Consider the following 11,183-nt stretch of genomic DNA (forward strand, 5'->3'; position numbering starts at 1 on the left):
CGACCTTGCGCTTGCCAGGCAGGCGCTTTTGCCGCTGAGCTAAATCCCCAGCCCCTTGAACAAGTTCTTACTTCCTAATGTCTATCCTCTATTTTGCTCCTTATCTATCCATTGGGTTTCTCTCTCTTTTTTTTTTGTATCAAGAATCGAACTCAGGACCTTGCCAGGCAGCCACTTGTGCCACTGAGCCATATCCCTGGCCCCATTGGGTTTCTCATACATGAGAAATAATGTGATACTCAAACTTGTGTGTCTGATTTATATCACTTAAAATTATAGTCTCAAGATGTGTCCATTTATCTAAATGTCTCAAGGTTATCCTTTTTATAGCCAGGTAGTACTCCATTGTATGTAAATACCACATTTACTTTATCCGTTCATTTGTTGATGGGCATATGGGCTGTTCTTAAGACTTAGCTACTGCAACTGGGCGTGGTGATGCACACCTGTAATCCCAGCACTGGGGAGGCTGAGGCACTGAGTTCAAGGCCAGTCTGTGCGACATAATGAGTTTAAGGCCAGTCTGAACTACTTTGTGAGCCCCTATCTCCACAGAAAAATTAAAATTTAGCTGTTACAAATTGTGCTGCTGTAAACATGGATATGGATATATCACTGTGGTATGATGACTTTAACTCTTTTGTGAAGATACCTAGAAGGGGACCAGCTAGGTCAAATGGAACCTCTAGTTTTAATTTTTTAGTTTATGTGCTGCCAAAGCGAGCACTAGTTTTAATTTTTTTTTTTGTTTGTTTGTTTGTTCGTTTTTCTCTGGTACCGGGAACTGAACTCACGACCTTGCGCTTGCCAGGCAGGCGCTTTGCTGCTGAGCTAAATCCCCAGCCCCTAGTTTTAATTTTTTGAGGAAGCTTCATACTGATTTCCATAGTGGTTGTACCAGTTTACACTCCCATCAACAGTGCAGAGGAGTTCCTTTCCCCATCAGACTTGCCAGCATTTGTTATTGGTTGATTTCTTTCTTTCTTTCTTTCTTTTTTTTTTTTCTTTTTGAGACGAGGTCTCGCTATGTAGTTGAGACTGGCCTTGAGCTCACTTTGTAGCCCAGGCTGACCTGGAATTTGCAGTGATCCTTCTGCCTCAGCCACCCAAGTGCTATACCACCACACTTGCCTTTGGTTGATTTCTTTTCTTTTTTTTTTTTTTTTGGTTTGTTTTTTTGAGACAGGGTCTCACTATGTAGTTCAGACTGGTTTTGAACTCACTACGTAACCCAGGCTGGCCTCGAACTCATGTTAATCCTCCTGCCTCAGCCTCCTGAGCACTGGGATTACAGGCATGGCTCTTCACACCCAGCTATTGGTTGATTTCTTGATTATAGCCATTCTTTCTGGTGTAAAATGGAATCTCAGTGTTATTTTGTGTTTCTCAAATGACCAGTGATGTTGAACATTTTTTTCATGTGTTTATTTGCTCTGTGTACATCTTCATCTGAGAAGTGCATATTCATTTCAGATGCCTATTTTGGGATTGAATCTTTAAATCTGGGGGTTTGAATTTTTTGAGTTATTTATATATTCTAGATATTAGTTGTTTGTCTGAGGAGTTTATTTTTTCCCATTCTGTGAGTTGTCTTCACTCTGTTGGTGGTTTCTTTTGCTGTGCAAAAGCTTTTTAATAAGATGAGATCCCAGTTGTTGATTCTTTATATTTCTTGTGAAATTTGTAATTAGAGTTTGGTTCATAAAGTCTTTGCCTACACCTCTGTCTTCAAGAGTTTCACCTATTCCATCTTCCAGAAGATTGTTTGTGTTTTAATATTTATACCTTTGATCCCTTTTGATTTTACTGCATGGTGAGAGAGAGAGGTCTAGGTTTAATCCTCGGCAATGTGGAAAGCCAGTTTTCCAGCACCATTTATTAAAGACGCTGTCTTCCAGTGAAGATATTTTGTCCCTTTGTCAGAGATAAAGTAGCTGAATGTGCTTGGAGTTGTTTCTGCATCTTTTATTTAGTTCCACTGATCTTCAAGTCTTTTTTTTTTGTTTTGTTTTGGTACCTGGAATAAAACTCACGACCTTGCACTTGCCAGGCGGGTTCTGTGCTGCTGAGCTACATACCTGGCCCTTGCTGCTGCCATGCTGTTCCCGGCTTCTTACCCCGTTTTTTAAGGCAAGGTATCCTGACACAGTTCAGACTGGCCTTGAACTCACTATGTAGCCCAATTGGCCTCAAACTTGTGCAGTCTTTCTGTCTCAACTTTCCAAGTGCTGGAATTACAGGCGCGCACCACCAAGTCCAGCTCCCAGCCCTTTTAAAAAAAAATTTTTTTTTTGTCTTTTTGAGACAGGGTCTCGCTATGCAGTTCAGGCTGACCTTGAGCTCACTTTGTAGCCCAGGCTGGTCTCGAACTTGCAGTGATCCCCCTGCCTCAGCCTCCTGGGTGCTGAGATGACAGTCGTGCGCCACCATGTCTGGCCCCAAATTTTGTGTTTTGAGACTGAGTCTTGCTGAATCACCAGGTTGCACAGGCTGGGCTCGAACTTGTAATCCTCATGTCTCAGCCTCCCAAGAGTGCAAGGATTACAAACATGTGCATCATGTCCAACTTTATTTTGTCTTTTGATGCAGGGTCTCACTAAGTAGCCAGGATTGAAGTTGTGATCCTCCTGCCTCAGTTTCTGAAGTAGCTGGGATTACAAGCATGGGCCATTGTGCCCGGCATATAGTTAACTTTGAAGTCAAGTGAATGCAGATTTTTGCATCCTGTATGTATTCCATGGTCTCTTAGGCCTAAGGTAGTAGAATAGATTTCTCTGTGTGTGTGTGTGTGAGAGAGAGAGAGAGAGAAAGAGAGAGCGAGCGATCCTGGAGCTTGAACACAGGACCTTGTGTACATTAAGCACACACTCTACCACTGAACCACAGTCCTCTGCCCTTAAGCTAGGTTTCGTTTCTGTTTTGAATCCAAGCTTTCTTAGAATTGTCCTTTAGGATGGAGAATGTTGGAAATTGCAGGCTCAGGGGGTGTGGGCTGTGCTGGAGAAAGGGCTAGAGAGGCTGCGGGGTGCTGCTCAGGAGTCGGTGTCAGGCCCCCTGCAGACAGCTGGTGGTGAGGGGAGGGCTGATCTCTTGTAAGAGAGAGTTACAGTACAACCTTAGAATTGCATGACAGTGTGGGCGCCTGTTCTGCTTTCTGGGTGGGCTGCTCTGGTGTTGTCCAGCAGCAGAGGTCCTTGGAGAAGTCTCTTTCATTTTAGGTGTCAGTGGGTAGCTAGTAGGCAACAGGGCCCAAACAAAATTATCCCAGGTGTGCTGGGGGTGATGGCACATTTCCTGTAATCTCAGCACTAGGGAGGCTGAGGCAGGAGAATTACTGAGAATTTGAGGCCAGCCTGATTTACAAAGTGAAACCTCTGTCTCAAAAAACAAAACAAAACAAAACAAAACAAAAAACCAAATTGAAAATTATCCCAGGCCAGAGGCTAAGTTTTGTCTTTCTTCAGGCTTTGAAAAACTATTCTTACGGGAAGTTTACTGAATCAGATGTCCTAGTAACAGAGTAGTGTTTGTATTGATGTCACTATTTTTAAAAATTGAAGCATAATTTACATTTAGTAAAATACATAAATCATACACAGCTTAGTGTATTTTTGTGCTCTGGCCCTAGAAATATCTGTCACCAGTTCCTGTTGAGTTAACTGTTCATGTGAACAAGTTAGGCTGGCCAGAGAGAAAGTGGAGCAGTGCAGGTGGAGTTGGACTGGGTGGTGGTCCCAGAGACTGAGTGAGCCTCGGTCTTGCAGGGCGTGAGCTCCAGCGCCACAGGGCTGCAGTATTCCTCCCAGGCCTGCCTGTCTGTTGGGAGACAGTGAGCAATAAGGGGAGATTTGAAAATGACTTAGTAAAGAAAATGACTTAAGTTCTGAAAAACAGTGAAACTGCAGTATAAAGAATAAACTTGGAGCTGGGCCTCCCAGTATTCTCGGAGGCTGAGGCAGAGGGATTGCAAGTTTGAACCTAGTCAGAGTAATTTAGTGATTAGGGACCCCTCTCCTTTTGGTGATACTTGAAGCACACACTCTTTATTTCAGGAATAAAAAGACAAGGCTGGGTGTGTGGCGCACACCTGTAATCCCAACACTCTGAAGGCTCAAAAAGACCAAAAAAAAAGGAGAGAGAGAGGGAGAAAAAGAAAGGGGGAGAGAGAAAGAGAGAGAAAGGAAGAAAGGAAGGAAGGAAGGAAGGAAGGAAGGAAGGAAGGAAGGAAGGAAGGAAGGGAGGGAGGGAGAGCGAGCTGGGGTATAGTTCACTGTGAAGGTCCTGGATTCAATCCCCCTGAATACGCTAATATTCGGTCTCTCCTCTGTCCTTGGGGTCAGCATTTTCATCTGTGTTCCTGCTGCCCAGAGACTGGAACTATTATTGTTTATGTTTTTGTCTTTTTGATTTTTTTGGTCTTTTTGAGACAGAGTTTCACTATGCAGTTCAGCATGGTTTTAAACTCATTTTGTAGCCCAAGCTGGCCTCAAACTTGAAGTGATCCTCTGTCCCAACCTCCCGAGTGCTGGGATTACAGGCATATGCCACCACACCCAGCTTCTAGAGCTATTCTTAAATTGGGCCTAGGCGGTAACTTGGTCCCAAGGTCTGGCTGGGAGGACACAGCTCAGGTAAGCAACAGCAGGAGCAGAGAGCACTGCAAATAATTTATTATTTGGAGTAATTATCCCTTTTTTTGTTTGTTTGTTTTTGAGACAGGGTCTTGCCGTATACTTCAGGCTGGCCTTGGACTCACTATGTTGTCCAGACTGGCCTCAAACTCATGGCAGTCTTCCTGCCTCAGCCTCCTGAGTGCTGGAATTATAGGCATGTGCCACCATGACCAGATATGTTACATTCTTTTTTTTTTTCTTTTGAGACAGGGTCTCGCTATGTGGTTCAGGCTAGATTTGTCCTTCTTTTTTTTCTTTTTGGTACTGGGAATCAAACTCAGGACCTTGTACTTGCCAGGCAGGAACTTATGCCACTGTGCTGCATCCCTTGTCTGATTTTTTTTGTGTGTGTGTGTGTAGTACTGGGAGTTGAACTCAGGGCCTTGTGCATGCCCAGCAAGCACTCAACCACTGAGCTACATCCCTAGCCCCACTCGATTTTTTTTTTTTTTAAATTTTTTTTGGTGTCAGGAATTGAACTCAGGACCTTTCACTTGCCAGGCAGGCGCTTATGCCACTGAGCTATATCCCTGGCCCTCAGGCTAGATTTGAACTCGCAGTGTAGCCCAGGCTGGCCTCAAATTCATGGCAATCTTCCTACCTCATCTTCCTGAACGCTGAAATTACAGGTGTGTGCCACCATGCCCAGCTGTCCCTTATGTTCTTAATAGCAGTTTTGCTCTGAGCTAGTCAGGTTTTTTTCTTCCCCTTCCCTCCCCTTCCCATTTTTTCAGACAGGGTCCTGTGTAATCCATACTGGGTCTGGAACTCAAGGGAATCCTCCTTCCTCAGCCTCTGAGTGCTGGGATTGCAGCCAGTATGCCACCACACCTGGCTGTTTATTTTTTTTTTGAGACCCTTGAGCTCACTATGTAGCCCAGGTTGGCCTTGTTTTTGGAGTGATCCTCCTGCTTCAGCCTTCCTAGAGCTGGGATGATGGGTGAGCCACGACCCCCAGCTGTGCTAGTCAGTTTTGACTGGAAAAACACAGCACCATATTTTAATTCACTGGACAGCAGAAGCCACCTGTGTGTCTTAATGCCGACTATTACCTGCCATTACTCCCATAGTGAATTTATGGCGCCCACTGTCCACCATGCTGCTAATCAGGTAGTTCAGGAAGGGCAGACTTGGCTGAGGCAGGAAGATCACCACAAGTTCGAGGCCAGCCTGGGCTAGTGAGTTTAAGGCCAACCTAATTACACAGCAATACCCTGTCTCAAAAAATAAACAAACAAAAAAAGTAGGGAGTTTTATTTTTGCGGGGACTACAGGTGTGTACCACCAGGCCTGTTTTCTCTTGATGGTGACTGTTTTCAAGGTTGGTCTTGTTCCCCGCTGTGACCAAGGGGAAATTCTCTAGGTCCCAGGGGCTGGCCTGGATAAGGAACTCATCTCTCCCGCTGCTCAGGGTCCTGAACATGCGGGGGGCTGTCACACCCAACACCAGCACACAGCAGTCTGCACTGTGCCGGAAGGCCTTGCTGACCGGCAGTGTCCCAGGCCTGCGCGGTGTGACTAGTCTGCCGTCCGTCATCGCCATGGTCAGGGAATCTGCTGTGGCTTTGTGCTGGTTGCTGAATTTCTTGTTCACATACGGGTTCACGAGTGATGTCTTTCGGACCCCTGAGTCTTCCAGGATGCTAGCTTTCCGCAGCGTCTTCCTCGAGGTCATCCTTCCAGTGTGGCCCCTGTGCTGGGGTCTCCGGGCGGCGTGTGCCACAAGGGCTCCTGCTGAGGGGGAGACGGGTGTGGGCAGGGCAGGGACGGCCACGCTGCGGTTCCACAGGCTCCGCCTTGCTCTCCCAGCCTCCAGCACTGCTGCCAGCACCAGCGCCGTGGGCTTTACCTTCCCTTCTCTTCTACTTGTTATTAATGAAAGTTTGATAATACCTCAGTGTGAATGAAAACTTGCTCATATCTTTAGATACGGGTACAAGTGGAAAGGCACCTTGCCAGTATTTGTTAATTCCAGCGTGCGGATCCTCTGACCCAGCAGTTCCATCTTCAGATGTGTTCTCAGGAGATGCGAGGCTGTGTGTGAGAGGGACCCCGGAGAGCAGAACATGCAGGGGGCTCCACACCTGAGTCTGCTGCGCACAGCGGGGCTGACGGGGAGGAAGAGCCACCCCCTGAAGCTGAGCTCTCCCGGTTCTCTTACCAGTTTAAAAAAGGAACAGGGCTGAGGTGAAGGTATGTAGGTCAGTGGTGAGGCTCTGGGTTCAACCTCCAGCCCAAAAGGAAAAAAAAAGAGTGGTAAAATATATCTCATACATCTAACCTTTTTTTTTTTTTTTTTTTTTGAGATAGGGTCCCGCTATGTAATTCAGGCTTGAACTTATTATGTAGCCCAAGCTGGCCTCGAACTCGTGGTGATCCTTCTGCCTGAGTGAAATAAAGTGAGCAGAGGTGTGGTGGTGCTCACCTAGAATGCCGGTGCGCTAGGAGACCGAGGCAGCGTTACCGAGTGTGAGCCCACCCTGGGCAAGTTAGCAATTCAGCAAGACCGTCTGTCAAAAATAAAAAGGGCTGGAGGTTTACTGCAGTATGAAGGCCCTAGGTTCAATGCCCAGTACTGCAAAGAAAACAGAGAGAGATACTTGTTGGTGTGTAGAGAGGTACACTTTAAGTGTATCATTTGTGGAGCTACTGAGGAAACCCAGCCTGCCTCCTGAGGGCCACTTTTCACTACACTCCACCAGATTGTTTTACCTTTGTGCACATTACATTTCCGTCTTGGTACTGGGGGTGGAACTTAGAGCTTTTACACTGAGCTACATCCATGGGCCTTTTTAAAACTTTAAAAAATTTTTTGTTTGCTTTTGTTTTGTTTTGTTTAAATCAGGGATTTGCTATGTATTTCAGGCTTGCGTTGAACTTGCAGCAATCCTCCTGCCTCAGCCTCCTGAGTGCTGGAATTGTAGGCATGTATCATCATCCATGCCTGGCTTTAAGTTTCTTTCTTTTTTTTTTTTGGTCTTTTTTGAGACAGGGTCTCACTATGCAATTCAGGCTGGTTTTGAACTCACTTTGTAGCCCAGGCTGGCCTCGAACTCACAGCAATCCTCCTGCCTCAGCTTCCTGAGTGCTGGGATTACAGGCATGTGCCACTGCACCGAGCCATGCCTGACTTTAAAAGCACTAAAACAAATTTTTTTAACAGTACCGAAGTTGCACATTCAATAAAAGCAATTAAAAAACCCGGCTCTTCAGAGTGAGTTTGGGCCAAGTACTATAAAAGAAAAAGGAATAAGAAAAAGGAGAGACCAAGCAAGAAAAAGGAGAAAAAATAAGTAATAAAACAATACAACATAGTATGAGCTAGCATAAGAGACACGGTAGCAAAAACACTTTAAACTTATGAGACAGGGTCTTTCTGTGTTGTGCAGGCTGGTCTCAAACTTGCATATGAGAACAACCTGGGTAATGTAGCAAGGCCCCAACTCAAACAACAAAAAAGACCGCCAGAGTAGAGTGTTGGGATTAGAGACATGTGTCACCACGCTGGCAGTGTGAGTTCCTGTATCGCAGTAAGTCCAAAGGGGAGGCCGGGCCGCTGATGGCAGTATTGTGAGTGGACTGCTACACAGTGGATCTGATACTGGCAGGTGCTGCCTGAGTGGCCTGGTGTCCTGTAGCTCCAGGGCCTGGCAGCTCTGGGATCGTCTGGTCTGCTTTCTTCTCCAGAAAGGAAGCTCCTGGAAAGAGAGGATGCAACTATTTTTAATCTAAAGCAAATATAACGTAACGTAGTAATTTCAGCCTCCACTGTGACATTTTCTTCTAACTCAAGTCACTTAAAACAAACAAAGTCCTTTTTTGTATATTTTGTGTATGTAGTGTTTCCAGAGGAAAACACTAAAAATATCCTTGCTTCCCCTTGTAACCTGGGGGTTAGGGACCTGGTGAGAATATTTGTTTGGAATTGGGAGCGTGGTTCCTGCAGTCTGCAGCCATAGAAGACAAGTGCAGGGGTGCAAAGTGAGCAGCGGGCGGTGATTGTGTTGTGTATAGCTATCAAACTTGCCTATCTGTATTTTTCTCTCTCGTTTTATTTTCTCTTCTCTCTCTCTCCTTTTTTTTTTGAGACAGGGTCTTGCTGTGTAGTTTACGTTGGCTGAACTCACTATGTAGCCCAGGCTGGCCTTGAACTTGAGGCAGTCCTCCTGCCTCAGCCTCCCAAGTGCTGGGATTACAGGTGTATACTACCACACCTAGCCTTTCCTCTTTCTTTTCTCTCCTCCTCCTCTTCCTCCTCCCCTTCTCCTTCCTTCTCCCTCCCTCCTCCCCCTCCTCCTTCCCCTTCTGTTTTTTTTTGTGGTACTGGGAATTGAACCCAGGGCCTTTACATTTAATTAATTAATTAATTAATTAATTTGAGACAGGGTCTCGTTAAACTGCTCAGATTAGGCTTGAACCTGAAATCCTGAGATCCTTCTGCCTCGGCCTACCAGAGTGCTGGGATTGCAGGTATGTGCTTCTGCATCCAGCTAAAATGGGGAAATTTTAACAGTGATCTAATATTATTTTGTAATCTGCAGTACATACTCAACATTTCCTCAGCTGTTGCGGTATCATTTCAGTAGCTTCTTGTGGGTGGGCATAGGACCGCCCTGACTTATCCTGACGATAGCTCTCATTGAGGAGGTGCTATACAGTTTTCTCCACTCTAACACTGATGTTTTTCTCTTTATAATTAGTAAGTCATTTATAGGGGGAGCACTGAAGTACATCCTCAGCCCTTTTATTTTTTATTTTGAGACAGGGTCCTGCTAAGTTGTTGAACTGCCCAGGCTGGGCTTGAACTTGCAACCCTCCTCCCTTAGCCTCCCCAGTAGCTGCAACGACTAGTAGAAGTGTACACTACCTTGTCTGGCACTTGTGTTTTCGTCACCCTATGAATACTTACTAACTTTCTGGTACAATAAGATTTCTTGTGGTCCTGTGCTCCAGCCCAGGTCCTGTTTTGTTGTTTCAGCTGGGGTCTTGCTATGTTACCCAAGTTGTTTCTCATACGGTATTTGTGGGCTCACATGAGCCTCCTACCCCAGCCATTTGCAGTACCAAGATTTGGATGCATGTTTTTATACTGAAAAACAATTCTAAATCTGATTTTCACTCCAGTTACTTAAATGCGGGCCTAGGGGCTTAGCTCAAGTGATGGAGTGCTTGCCTAGCATGTGAGAAGCTGGGTTCCATCCTCATCACTGCACAAAAATGTTGTGGACTTGGCTTCAGTTTATTCATGTTACACTTGAATAAAGGAGTTTCAAGGGTGTCCAGTTCTTAATTTTGTTTTCAGTGAAAAAGTGAGCGTGTGGGAGACTTTGATAGTGGTGTTCCTCCACACCCCACTAAAAGGGATTGAATTCAGGGTCTTCACACTGAGCTGCATCCGCAGCCCTAGTTTAAAATTTTGAAGCTGGGTGTTGTGGCACATGCCTATATTTGCAGCACACAGAGGTTGAGGCCGGAGGATATCCACAAGGTCAAGGTCTGCCCAGACTACATAGCAAAACCCTGTCTCAAGAAAAAAAAAAGGCATGCTGGGCTTCAGATGTTTCTTACCTCATTAGAAGCCGCAGTCCTCAGTAGGACCTTTTTGGGATCTCACTGTTACTGCCTACCCTTACCTGCCTCAGAACTACAGGGGACAGGCTGTTCAGAGATGCTTCTCTTCCCTGAGACAGAAACCGCTCTCAGTTCTCTGCCGCTCTGCCAGCCAGCCTTAGACCAGGATCCAGTGTTTAGCAAATGCTTAGAGGAAAACCCAGACGTCTTTCGGATGAGGAACTGAAAAGTTGAGTGCATTCACCAGCTAACAGAATCCTGAATCTACAAAGACTCCAAAATGTCACTGTAGACTTGCAGAAAGGCCACATTCAAAAGTGCTAAGAAGCAGAAAGTTCTCTCAGTGCACTCCTGACCTCAGAGTTTCCACCCCTCACACCCCAAGAACAGGTGCAGCAGCTTGAGGGTGGGTTCTGTCCTGTGAGATAAACCACAGCTAATTCAGTTTTACAGACCTACTTTTCACATTACTTACAATTTATCCATGGATCTGATAGTTTATTTTCTGTTACAGTGTGGATAATTCAAGGGGTGATCAAAACACAGTGAACGTTTTAAGTAAAAAAATTTATTACAGTAAAAGACATTGCTAAGAACTCCTCTCAGAATACTCCCACTCCCACTTGAACAGACTTTGTGAGTGTCCTTAGGAATTCTGTTCAAAACTATGAATGTTGCTGAGCGTGGTGGCGCATACCTGTTATCCCAGCACTCGAGAGGCTGAGGCAGGAGGATCGTTGTGTGTTTGAGACCAGCCTGGGATACAAAGTGAGCTCAAGGCCAGCCTGAACTGCATAGTGAGACCCTGTCTCAAAAAGGCAAAAAACAAAATATGATTGTTGCTGAGTGCCATCCCATGAAAAGGCGGGCTTGTAAAAACACTGTAGTGTGTATTCTTCCACCTGGTCTGGCACCTTGTGACTTCTGGCTCTTCCTTCA

Source organism: Chinchilla lanigera, unplaced genomic scaffold (genome assembly GCF_000276665.1).
Source record: "Chinchilla lanigera isolate Chin_1 unplaced genomic scaffold, ChiLan1.0 scaffold00131, whole genome shotgun sequence".
Lineage (NCBI taxonomy): Eukaryota > Metazoa > Chordata > Mammalia > Rodentia > Chinchillidae > Chinchilla > Chinchilla lanigera.